The following is a 13,409-nucleotide window of genomic DNA, read 5'->3' on the forward strand; positions in this document are numbered from 1 at the left end:
AAATGAGATGCTTAAAATGAAAAAAATCTTTACTCTTTTCTCAAATTCATGTTATACCATACTACACTATGTTATGTAATATATTACATATAAAATAGATTATGGCACATGATATATTCTGGTAAAGTGTGATACAGAATTAGCACAAGCCTTCTCATGCTGTCATACGATGTATCTACATTCATAGGATTCCTATAAAACAACAAATGACACCACTAAGCCTCTTTGGAGTGGTGCACAGTCCAGCTTCATTTTTCATGCACCAGCGGTTGGAAACAGAAAAAATAAATGTGTTGGGACAAAATTGATTTGCATAGCAGGCGTCACTGCAGCCAGCTTTTCAAGTAATATTTTGGTCACAGGCATGATTCAGCAGAAAGAAAAAAAACAATGCAAATAACATGCAGAAATTTAATTTAATTCTTTAAAAAAAATGGACTGGGTAACAGATTAAGAGATTGACAAAAGCTTGCTTATGGACACACATATCCAATACACAACAGTGTTTGTTCCTTCCTTAATTGTTAGACAGTTTGTTTGTAGAAATTTCATCTATTGAATTCTATTATATTCCATTGAATTTGATGTGATGTAAATTAAAGTTGCAGATTGTTTGCATTTTCCATTTTAAAGATGCCTTTTGATTGCAATTAAGAAGTCATACACAATAAGATAGGAAGTATGTTTGGCAAACAAATCATTTCATTCTAAAATAGCAGTAGGGAACGTCAAACTTGATTTGAAAATCAACAACATATTAATAGCCTATCAGCTCTTTTGCATTGCATCCGATTAATACATGTGTGAAAATACATCTCAGTTCAGAACTGCCTAAATGGAAAACTCTTGTTGCATTACTGGTCTCTAATCAAAATGGCAACATTGCCATGCATTTAATTTAGTTTAGATTAAAGATGTCCTGAAGTGTGAAGTAGTTAGTTAGGGAATTAGGTCTTGGCATGGACCCTTAAGAACCTAAACCTTTGGTGTGTCTAAATTCTAAATTAATTCAACAATTAAAAGAGAAAAGGACTTAGTCCAAATTGCTTCTTGAAACATTCAGCCACACCAATACATTTATTTATAAGCAAGTCAATCACTTTTTTTCCTGTAAAAAGACTTATTCTTGAGAAGGCATGGAGAGTTCCGCAAAGTCATTGCTAAATAAACTTTAAGGTTGTTACTTATAATCAAGTACAATCAGGTTGTCACACATACTATATTTTTCTAGATGAAATGCCAGAAAAAACCCTCATTTGAGCCAAATGGGTCCAGACAAGTATTCTGTAAGTGTTGATTGAGTTGAACTCCACGAACTCCATGGAAAATGGAGTGACAAACAAAAAAATAGAAAAGAAAATTACATAAAGACTCTGAACACAGACAGTTACAGGGTGTATTTTTTTTAAAGAGTGCAATGGCCATTTCTGAAAAATGATGCTTATTTAATGTATTCAAACCAATATTGACCAATTGTAAGCCCCCGTGGCACAGTAAATGCATACACTGTAAAAAAAAAGTTAACTGTAAACTTGCAGTAAATTACTGGCTACTAGTTGCACTCATTTTACAATAAGCTTCACAGTAATTTACTGTAGACCTGTGCAAGTAATTCACTGTAGCATAGTCACAATAAATTACAATTAGACGACAATTGTGATTTCACAGTAAACCAGACCATGGATTACTGTAATATACAGTCAGGTCCATAAGTATTTGGACAATGACAAAATTTTCATCATTTTGGCTCGGTACGCCACCACAATGGATTTGAAATGAAACAATCAAGATATGATTTAAGTGTAGACTTTCAGCTTTAATTTAAGGGTTTTGTCAAAAAATATTGTATGAACAATGTAGGAATTACAACCACTTTTATACATAGCCCCCCCCCCCCCCCCCCCCCCCCCCCCATTTTAGGGGCTCAAAAGTAATTGGACAAACTGATATAATCATAAATTAAATTGTAATTTTTAATACTTGGTTGCAAATCCTTTGCAGTCAATGACTGCCTGAAGTCTTGAACCCATACTCATCACCAGACGCTTGGTTTCTTCCCTGGTGCCAGGCCTCTACTGCAGCTGTCTTCAGTTCCTGCTTGTTCTTGGGGCGTTTTGCCTTCAGCAAGTGAAACGCATGCTCAATTGGATTCAGGTCAGGTGATCGACTTGGCCATTGCAGAACATTCCACTTCTTTGCCTTAAAAAAGTCTTGGGTTGCTTTCGCAGTATGCTTCGGGTCATTGCCCATCTGCACTGTGAAGCGCTGTCCATTGATTTTTGAAGCATTTGGCTGAATCTGAGCAGATAATATAGCCCTATACACTTCAGAATTCATCCTACTGCTTTTGTCAGCAGTCACATCATCAATAAATACAAGGGAACGAGTTCCAGTGGCAGCCATACATGCCCAGGCCATAACACAACCTCCACCATGCTTCACAGATGAGGTGGTATACTTTGGATAATGAGCAGTTCCTTCCCTTCTCCATACTCTTCTCTTCCCATCATTCTCGTACAAGTTGACCTTTGTCTCATCTGTCCATAGGATTTTGTTCCAGAACTGTACATGTTTTTTTAGATGTTTTTTTTTTTTTTTTAGCAAACTCTAAGTTGGCTTTCCTGTTTTTGAGGCTTACCCATGGTTTACATCTTGTGGTAAACCCTTCTCTCGATTGTTGACTTTGACACAGATAAGCCTACCTCCTGGAGGGTGTTCTTGATCTGGCCAACTGTTGTGAAGGGGTTTTTCTTCACCAGTTGTCATTTCAACTCCAATATGCTGTGATAGACAGCTAAAATAACAATAACTTTGTCAATGTACAAATATTTATGGACCTGACTGTAGCTGTATGCTACGGTAGAATAACACTACAAATATAGCTATATATGTGGCCATGTACATTAAAGTCATAAAGGGGAAGCCATTGTTAGGAAATGCTGAAATAAAACTTGCTGCTTACTGCTGACCATATCTGTCTGGCAGTCAACTCCGAGTTCACCATCACTTCCCTAGGTTTCCACCACAACCGCCATATCCCATAATGCTGCACGCTCCAGTTCAATTCAAATTTCAAAACATGTTTCTGTAATATTGCTTAGCCTGCATTGATTTCACAGTAATATTCTGATTTCATTGTGAAATATTAATGTTAAATATTGTCAAATCCAGGTAACCATTGATTTCACAGTAAAATTCTGGTTACAATATTTTACTGTGAAATATGATTGTTAAATCTAGTAAAGGTCAGGTAGTCTTTAACAGTGTGTGAGATAATTGCATGGAAATGCTCATTTTCATCCATTTTCAATCAATCATTTTTTAAATGTGGTTTTTCTTCCTTTTTCCTCCTCCCCCATTAGGATCAGTAGTGCAGTGGTCCTGCTGCACAGTCATTCTGTTTGCAGCCCCACAGGGTGCTGTGTGGGTGAAGTGCACATTCCCCTCCTGTGTGTTTTCTAGTGCACCAACGTGCCAGAGCTCCATTTCTCACTGATGACAACCAGTAACCTGCGGGCATTTAGCGAGCTGTCATGAGACCCCAATGAAAACCCCCAGAAAACACGGCAATGTCCACCCAACCCTTTAGGCCTGATGTGCCAACTGTGTCTCACTGCCACCCACTTCTGGTCACGGTTGGCTATTGACCAGAACATTGGGCCAAATCTCACTAATAGGGCCTTATGCTTTCAGTTAAATATCATGGCCGCAGAAAACATGGAAAAGTCCACCCAGTCCTTTAGGCACGATGTGCCAATTCTGTCTCACCGCCACCCACTCCTGGCTATGGTAGGCTACTGATTACAATATAGGGCAAAACCTTCCTTGACATACAGTGCCTTGTATACATTCAATGAAATCAACAGTTTTTCCAAATGAGAACATTATCATCCTAACAAAACTGAGTCAGTGTACCATGACAAGGGAAGATGCATTCTTTACTGAGCATTCATTGTTCTGCGCTTTTCCGAGTAATCTAAGAGGCATGAAAAGAGTTCAAATGTAACAACTTGCTTTTGGGAATTTAAAAAAATCACATTTTATAAAAGGCAATGTACTCAGTTGTCATGCACGCCAAATGTAATCCTGAATTTAATACACGTTTTTGAGTCCCATCAGACTAGTCTGCAAAAGCCATAAAATAATACCGGTCTGTCACTCAATGCTTTTTAAAGGAAAGGGGGAAAAGTACTCGAATATAAATGGCACACGGTTGACAACAGGAAAACTAATTTGACGCACTTTAGCTCAGCTAATAAAGAGTGACCGAGCTAATAAAAGAGAACTAAATCAGGAGATTGGCGTGCACCATTTTTTCTTTTCTGTTGATTCGGGGAACGTCACACAGATGCTGAAACGTCAGTCAGCCTGTTTCAGTAAAGGTCCTTATTTTGAGTTAGTCTTTCTGAAGGTGTCTGGGAAAGGATACTTCCGTACACATTGCACAGTATATATATTCAAAAGAAGAGTCAAGTACCATTTCAGAAACCATACTCATCAATCCAATAAATACTTACAAGTGTTCTGGTATTTTATGTGTCACAAATGTGCTTGAGGAAAGGGGATATGATAAACAAAAGCAGTCGTCTGCGTTCACAAATCCAATTGCCGTCTTTCAAGAAAAGAAAATATTTGTCTTTAACAGCTTCAAATGACTTGTCTGAAACGTTGGTGGTGGCTACATTGCTTGTTTTGAAGGACATTTGTGGAAGGATGTTTCAGATAAGAGCTTAATTCTGGTGTGATTTGACTTCCACAACTGCACATTTACATCCATAAAATAAACAATCTAGTTCTCCTTCTTCAGGTGACTTCTCTATTTTATGAAGCTATATTTTCGCGTTTTCTAAAGAGCAGGCATGGGGCTACCCTATTTAAAGGAGCTTTGAACAATATTTATGACGCAAACATTGAAAAGGAGGCTTCCCTGACAAACAGGCGATGCGTTTCCATAAAGTTTGGCCAAGATGAAATAGGCACCGACAATTACGCGGCAAAGTTTCATTACGGGAACCCACGCATTTTTTTTGCCTGCAGTAAATCCACCCGCAGCTCCTCCCCTGCAGTTTACATCTCTGTTGATAGTTTTGTGACACCCTGATGCGTCGAAAGTACACTGCGTCTGACACTAAACGACGATTTTGCTCTGGTAATTAACACCTTACAATATCCCTAGTCGTAGCTACTTACAACTTCTCCCTATCACTTCGTTCGGAAATGGACACGTTGGGCCCCAGATTCTTGTAAAGGAAGCCGTCTTCGTAACAGGTAGGAATCCCATGTTTAATATGTAGGAAGACCGCGATTAGGCTATCTGCCGTAACTTTCTTCTTACTTTTAAATAGTTTCCCCGAAAAATGTCGATGCAATTCACAGCTCTCCTCGGTTGCCGTAGTTACATGTGAGCGCGAATGCGTTTTACAGTTGATTTAGACTAGTCATGGTTTGTCTGGTTTAATAGCAAATTAATTTTCCCATGAATGTGCGACTCTTTTTTGAAACTTTTTAAAAATCTCTCGCACCAACACTGTTCAGTTAGGCTTTGAGTGGTAAGGAATTATTAAAAGAACACTTCTGCTCCACTGACACACTGGATTGTTGGAAGACGTAATCGCATCATAAAAATACACGATTAATATAAATAAAGAATACGGAAATGTGTTTAATGTGGAAACGAAGTTCTTATTAAATCCTTGCCAACCCATGCTGATTTGTTCATGACGCCTAGGTGAATAGATCTGGCGTAATTGTGAAGTGACTGAAGCATAAGAGTCTGGTAGAGCAGCATAGATATGCAATGATTACAGTGGTTTGGATTAGGGGCATTGGTTTACGGTGTGTGTGTGTGTGTGTGTGTGTGTGTGTGCCTGCAATATGATAGCCTTTCTACTGTATATATGCAGTATCAGTATGCTCACAATCAACGGAATTTGTGATAAGTATAAAACCTGATTAAAGCTGATAAAGGAAGGAAAATTCTAGTCATGTGCTTAGAAACCATTTTGGCTCTATTTGAGTGAATTTACAACAAACATCTCAGTGTTAAATCACCTCTTAGTGAGCTCAATTCAGTTGGGACCATGTGCATGGAGTTCAAAGTACTCTACCAATTGAACAGAACAGAAACTAATAAATGCATTACCTTGAAAATGAATTTAAATGGAAAGTAGGAGGGAAACAACCCAACTATATTAACTGAAGGAAAAAATGTTGATGTAGTGGCACATGGGAAAAGAGGGCAGGTAAACAGTTTGTAGTAAATGACAGCACTAGGCCTAATTGTGATTTGGCAATTGTTAAATAACTATGGATAGAAACGAATATACACCGAAATATTACATTCACTCAAACAGTGCTGAAATTACATAAGTTCAATAGGGGCGATATGCTCTTTTGTAGTGTTAAAAGTGATCTATCAGAGTGAGTTTAAATTACACTGGACATTTTGCTGTGTACTGTTTGATATCATGAATAGGTCTCTGAATGTGTTATTCACAAAAGCCATTACAAGCCATTTTCAAGTGTAGTTGAGTTGGATTCAGTTGAGAGAGCTGGTATTGTTACAGCTTGATGAAGGAGACATGATTATGATACACGCTGCATATTGCAGGAGTTTTGATCTCCAAATATGTGTCCTGACGCAAGTTCTAATTCTTGTAAGTTTAAAAAAGTGCTGGTTGCTTGACACAGAGAATGAAAAGCCGCGTTTCCACCAAAAGTACCTGGTACCAGTAACTTTTAGTCCCAGGAACTACTTTTCAAGGAACTAAAAGGTTCCTTCAGCACATTGTTGTCTGCGTTACCACCGCGGTCTAAAGTCCCGCGAAGATTAGGCAAATTAGCCAACTGACGTATGAAAAAGCGATGTTGTCGTCGGTCCATCTGTCCTATGATTTCTTCTGTTACCCCATACTACCACCGAAGTAGCCTACATTATTTTCTAATAAACGGGACAGCCCGGAGGGGTTTATTCCACTTATATACAACGGGTTACCAACAATGACTATATATGGTTAGGCTACTTTTGTATTTATTGATTTTTATCGATTTAATCACCTGGAATTGAAATATCCTTCTGCAGCCGTTTGGGCATATTTTACCGTTGTCAAGCAAAACTGTCGTTGGTAGTTGAACTTGGACCGTTGTTATGCAACAAATAGGATATAACAGGCCAATAGTCAGATTGTAACTGTTTTATATATCCTCTCAAACACATTCATTATGTTTTTATGCGAACATTCACTTTCATGTCTTGACATCCGAGGCGACAGAATGCATTCACATTTCCAATATAACTGGCAACAACAGCAGAAAACATGCACACGTTGTAAACAATTTGCTGTTTGATTACTTTCTCATCGTCAATTCCATATAGGCTAATCGCAAAATGACAAGAATCGAACGAAAACTCGGACTTGCGTGAAAATTTAAATTAGCAGTGGTACAGCCACCGTTTGCTTTCCTTCGAAGTTACTGCTAGCCGAGCAGCGAAGTGTGCCCTCCAGATGCGAATCATGCACCATAAATTAGTCCATAGTCTTCCTGGTCTTTTTGTGGAATTGAAGAATGGCAGAGTAAAATTACGGCAGTCTGAAAAAGCTAAAGGGACAATTACTAGAATTAACCTGTTATTTTACCCTGACAAAAAGTGCGGAAGGTGATTTCCAGTTTGCTTTTACTGTATCACCAATGTGAATTACGCAGAACTACCGCATACCTCACATAACTGTATCAAGCGTTTTGAGTCAATTACAACGGGCTAACAAAGAAAATCCGGAAGAAAATATTCAGCAACCGAATTAATCCGTTTGAATGTTTTGGTACGTAATATGATGTCCCAGCACAAATGCTTAGCATTTTATAAAACGAATACTAAAGCAAGAAAAGAACAGAAGAGCACACGTTATAATTCCAAGACGTTGGCAGGCTATTACCAAAACTAGGCTACTGCGCCGCATAACATACAAGTTTGATTTGAAGTTATGAAAATAAATCAGTTTGCGACTGCAGATTTTTAAACATGGCGGTTGAAATAAAACAAATAACACTGCAAGTAGTCGACCCATCAGAAATTTTCAGCGCTTGCACCCCAAAGGTTCCGGTACTTTTGGAAAGTACTACCCCCCAAGCAGGAACTTTTTTGGGGGTAAACTAAAGCCCCCGGAACTAAATTTAGACCCTAGTTCCTGCGGTGGAAACAAACTGAGTTCCTCAAAAGGTTCCTAGTTCCGGGGTAACGTTCCTGCGGTGGAAAGGCGGCTAAAGAGGGGAGAAAAACACTGAATTTCATATTATTGCAGCAATGCTGCTCTGTACACATTAATGACATTACTACTGTATGCTTCATTTGTTGCTTAGAGGAAGGCCCACACTGGGATGCATCACAAATCTTACATTGCTTGTGTTTAGGCAGGTGGATAATCTTAAATCTGCACAGGTTGATAATAGTTCCTGGTATTACGTAATGGACTACAAAATGACACAATAGGTATTCAACCCTGCTATCATCCAGTGACCCTCATACAGTGTGCATAGATTCTAAATGAAAGATACATCAGAATATAAGAATGCACAATGACATCAACAGTCATTTTTTGTTTTAGCCCGGCACTACGATGCCTGGTTCAGCTAATGAATTAATCATGGTCTTCAATCAAGACCTTGATAAGTAGAATCAGTGTCAGTGCTGAGCTAAAACAAAAACCTGCACCCACACCGGCTCTTTTTGGATGAGATTGGACACCCCTGCTGTAAATGACCTCTGTTTCTTACGTTCTTCATTGCATCATGTAAACACCTTTCCAGGGGCAAAAAAATTAATTGATTTAATTACTGGTAAACACCTTGTTAATTTTCCTTGGGATAATTGCCACTGAGACAAACCACCATGCTTACTTCTCTCTTGCCCCAGTTACTGGAAATATGAATTTGAATAAACAACGGTGTGTATCGCAGGCATGCTATAACACTTGATTTGCTTGGCTTTGTCCTTCAGAAAATGACGCTTGTGTTTCAGATACTCACTTTAGTTTGCCAGAGACTCAGCTGACCATTCACAATGAAAAATAAATAGGCTACTGCTTAGGTGGGAATCAAGTCTGATTAATGTCGGGTCTAAATCAAGGCTAATTAATAACGGTAATTTAAAATGTCCTTGAACAATTCAGATCTATTTTTTTTCTGTTTGCAGAAAAGTTATGATTTGAACTCATAAGGTGCAAGGGTGTTCGGGGTGTGTATTATTTTCAACATAATTCCATGGCATTACAACCTAAGAAAAACAAAAATATTTTTAACTGGGAACATTTAAATGATATAATGTTTACTGAGTCCCTGGTTATATACAGTAAATCTCCAAGAATGCACTGAGTGAACATTTAAACCTGTGAGAGATCTTCTTTTCAATACAGATGGATGTAAAAGCAGCACACTTCTAGAAAAGACTGAAGACTAATAAGGCAATGTGCCTTACTGAGCTCAGGCAGAGAGAGCTGTGCATCAGGGAGTGGAAAACCCTGAGGTCATCTCGAGTGTGGAGAAACCAAAGCAGGAAATGGCTATAGCGTCGATCAAACTCGCACCAACTGTAACATCCTGTAGAGATAGCCTAACTGCTGTAGGGGAGGTGGATATGGCAAATCAGTGCACCTGCTTCATTAAGTATAAAACTACTTTAACTTTAACGCTAACAATGGTTACTTGGTCTCTGAGATATTCTAATATTATGATGATATTACTTTAAATAATGATAATGAAATTGTGTTTTCATCATCATCATCATCATCATCATCATTATTATTATTATTATTATTATTATTAGTAGTAGTAGTAGCAGTAGCAGTAGCAGTAGCACTAGCAGTAGTAGTAGCAGTAGCAGTAGTAGTAGTAGAAGTTGATGGAATGGCTGATTAATGTAAGTTGTTGAAACGACACCAAACTGGATTTGAGAAAAAGGTACTCTAATTGTGGACAAGGATGGAATTTGTCGTACCAACTTCTGCAGATTACTATTAATCACATTGAAATGTAAAACTTAGTGAGACAAGGGGTCTCATTTGTAAAATGGTCTTACAATCAAATTGTGTCTAAAATAGTGGCTTAAGCATAAATCCATGACTAAGTAGTTAGGTAAGGTTAAGCTAGATGTAAGTCAATTCGCTGCTGGTTATAGTGTTTGCGCTTGAAGAATAACATTTAATTGATAATCAATTTTAGGCTTGTAGAGTGCAATAAATGTCAAAATCTAACCTTATTAAGAGGAAGATTGCAGTTTTGCCTTCGTTCACAAGACGGGGTATTCGCAAAGCACATTCACCTATGTTCAAATTGAAGTTCATTTGAGATTTATATGTCACAGATAAGATGTAAGATACAGATACACCACTTTAAACCGACATAAGCAACTTTTTCATTCTCAGTTATCAAGCGTAACTTGGGATATTATTTTAAGATTATTGCATGCTTACGTTTTAAATCCAAGAACATTTTTAGAAATGAGGCCCAAGGTGTTCCACACCAACCCAGTTACCTCTCAGAAGTCTTAAACAGACTCACAGCTACAGGAATCATGTTTATGTAACCTTGGGCAACTGACCCTGTTGTTTGAAATGAAGACAATGTGGAACACTAATGTTTTTATACACCCTTTATACATTGGAAATTCAGAAATTATTTTTGCTCCAAAAGTTCCACAAAGCTTGTATGTTATCAAAAATTGTGAGTTCCATCTATCCATTTGTCCATTTTCTAAACCACTTATTCTGGGCTACTGAGGGGTTTTGTTGGTTGGGCTGGAACCTATCCCAACATGCAGCGGACAAGAGGCAGGAATACACCCTGGACAAGTTGCCAAACCATTGCAGAGTCCACACACCATTCACACACTCATACCTATGAGCAATTTAGAGTCTCCAATTCGCCTACTGCATGTCTTTGGACTATGGGAAGAAATTGTAGTACCGGAGGAAACTCCACACAGAAAGGCTCTCAGATGAGATTCAAACTCGAGATCTTGCTGTGAGGCAATAGGGCTATTCACTGCACCACTGTGCCACCCCAAATTTTCTACAATAAAAAGAATAATAATAATAATAATAATAACTCAGCGACTTTTCTATTTGTTAGCACATTATATTGTAGAATGGTGTGCCTACAGTATGTCCTAATATGTCTATTATCAATGTTATTTTGACTTTTCTGTTTTTGTACCTGTAAGTACAAGAAGAAAGGCTTAATGCACACTAATTATGGCTGGGAGACGATGATATACAGCAACTGGAATGTTATAGGAGTGTCAATGTTCTGGGTCACCAGTCACTTTCATGTGCAGTGGTTGACATTGCATATCTGGAGTTGTAATGCCGGTTCAGCTCCAGGCCAGGAAGGAGTGGAAGGAGTGCGCTGTAGGCATGGAGACAGCTCCCATTCACCATGTGCTCTGTGCAAGAGGTCTAGTTTGGAAGTGGAGGTGCAATGGCTTGCACCTCAGAATGGCTGGGGATTGCAGTTAATGTTCATTGATGGGTCTCTGGCTGTGTGGCACTATAGACTGGACTCTGGACTGACATATCGCAGCTTAGCTTGCACTGTCATGGAACGCTTGACACCAAGTGTACATGGCATTGTCCACCCTATTGAGCTCTGGACCCCGGCGTCCCCATCTGCAGACGGTGTGAAAAAGGAAGTCAGAGTTTGTGAGATTGGTTTCCCTGCAATCTAACGGGTTGTTGACAGAACTTCAGAACTTCTGGAAAGTTTGGTTGGCCTGATTCACCTCCAATTTGAGTCGCACTTACATGACATCAGAAGTAGCCTAAGTGTTTATTCATCTTTCGGTTCATTAGCAGAGCACTTCCTGGACAAGAGATGTTGCTATGACTGAAAATGGACCCCAGTACAGCATGTCTGACATATTTTAGACTGGCAAATGTATGTGTTGACAGGATGTATGCTTGCCGAAGTACCTGAAAGCACTTAAAACAGTGATGTGCTCCCCGACAGAAATAAAAGCTCTTAGAATATTTATTGCCATGTAAGATTACTAACAGTACATGGAGGATATGATATGTTGAACTTGGAAATTTTGCCACTTTTTGATTTGGTATTTGGTTTGAAAATTCAAGTGCCAGATGAGATGCACTGACCGCACTGAAAACAAATGGAGAATCTATGCAAACGTGCCTTTTTTGTATAAATATGTGGCTATGAATGAAATTATTATTATTATTTGGGAAAGGTGTTGGTCTGTTGGTCCTTTTATATCCAGCTGACATCACCACAAGTTGTGCTCATTAGAAGTTGCTAATTAATTAAGTTGCCCTGATTCTGTTACCATTTAAAACTTATTTCCTGTGCCTTATTAATCATGTTAAAATTGTATTATCCAATTTTTAATTTGTGTGAAAATTTCTATTTATTTTTGGATTTGCTGCAGTGAGCATAACTTGTTAAATTAATTTCTGGTAATAACTAATTTGAAAGCCCTCTCTGTTTAAGTTGTACACTTTGAGCTGCAGCATGTGGGTTTATAAAGTCGCCAATAGGACGATACATGTCAGTGCTAACAGCATTATTTTGCGTCGTTTGCCATTTGCAGATTTCAGCTTCGTAGAAAACTTGGGTGCAGATCATTTTATTAATAGGGGGATGCATCTGGTGTCATAGCAACTGTTGTGAAGTGGAGCAAATAACTGAAATAAGTATGCGTGTCATGTAAGAGTGCAATTTGTGCGATGTTGTCTACATTTTTCATTATGTTGATCAGTAGTGTTTTGAAGCTGATGCTCTTTGATGCTGGTTCCAGCTGCTCCCAGCATGCTCGGTCGTGAATCATATGGGGAGACGCAGATCCATTTGGATCTCATTGCTCAGGGCTATTCTGCTCAGCAAGTGCTAACAATGTCCTGCTCTCATCTGAATTTTTTATTGTGTATTATACATTTTTTTTCCCTCTTTGAACACATGGAGAGAACATACTGTTTGTGCCACTGCCCACTCTCTCTCTCTCTCTCTCTCTCTCTTGTTCTCTCTTTCTCTCAGACAATGTCTAATGGTTTTTAAGGACAAGTATTGAATTGACAATTTACTAGACGAAAAACATCCTCAGTAGATTCCCTCGGTGAATAGATGTCACTCACCTCAATGCTTTCATCAGACATTCATTCACTGGAAAATGACACTGATGTTTGTTTCTTACACAGAGAAGTCACCCACAGTACGTTAGTTGTGTATTTACCTGACAGAATGTTTGTCAGTATGAGTGAATCATAAAGGGAAGTAGGCGTGGCCACTCCTGATAAGTTCTGATAAATATACGGAGTGCAGCTGTGCTTGTGATTAAGGTGGCAAGGGGCCTCAGAATAAGTAAATCTCTTCAGCCGAATTCACCTACTGTGGGAGTACAAAATGAG

At 38.6% G+C, this 13,409-nt stretch overlaps 1 protein-coding gene across 1 annotated transcript in view; it reads left to right on the forward strand.

Annotated features, from left to right (window-relative positions):
* Positions 1–5,053: 5,053 nt before the first annotated feature.
* Positions 5,054–13,409, forward strand: part of card11 (caspase recruitment domain family, member 11) — a 39,526-nt gene continuing 31,170 nt past the window's right edge. Inside the window, exon 1 of the mRNA XM_035399044.1 lies at positions 5,054–5,268. The gene's annotated coding sequence lies outside the window, so the exon portion shown is untranslated. The remainder of the gene's footprint in view (positions 5,269–13,409) is intronic.

This window comes from Anguilla anguilla, chromosome 17 (assembly GCF_013347855.1).
Source record: "Anguilla anguilla isolate fAngAng1 chromosome 17, fAngAng1.pri, whole genome shotgun sequence".
Lineage (NCBI taxonomy): Eukaryota > Metazoa > Chordata > Actinopteri > Anguilliformes > Anguillidae > Anguilla > Anguilla anguilla.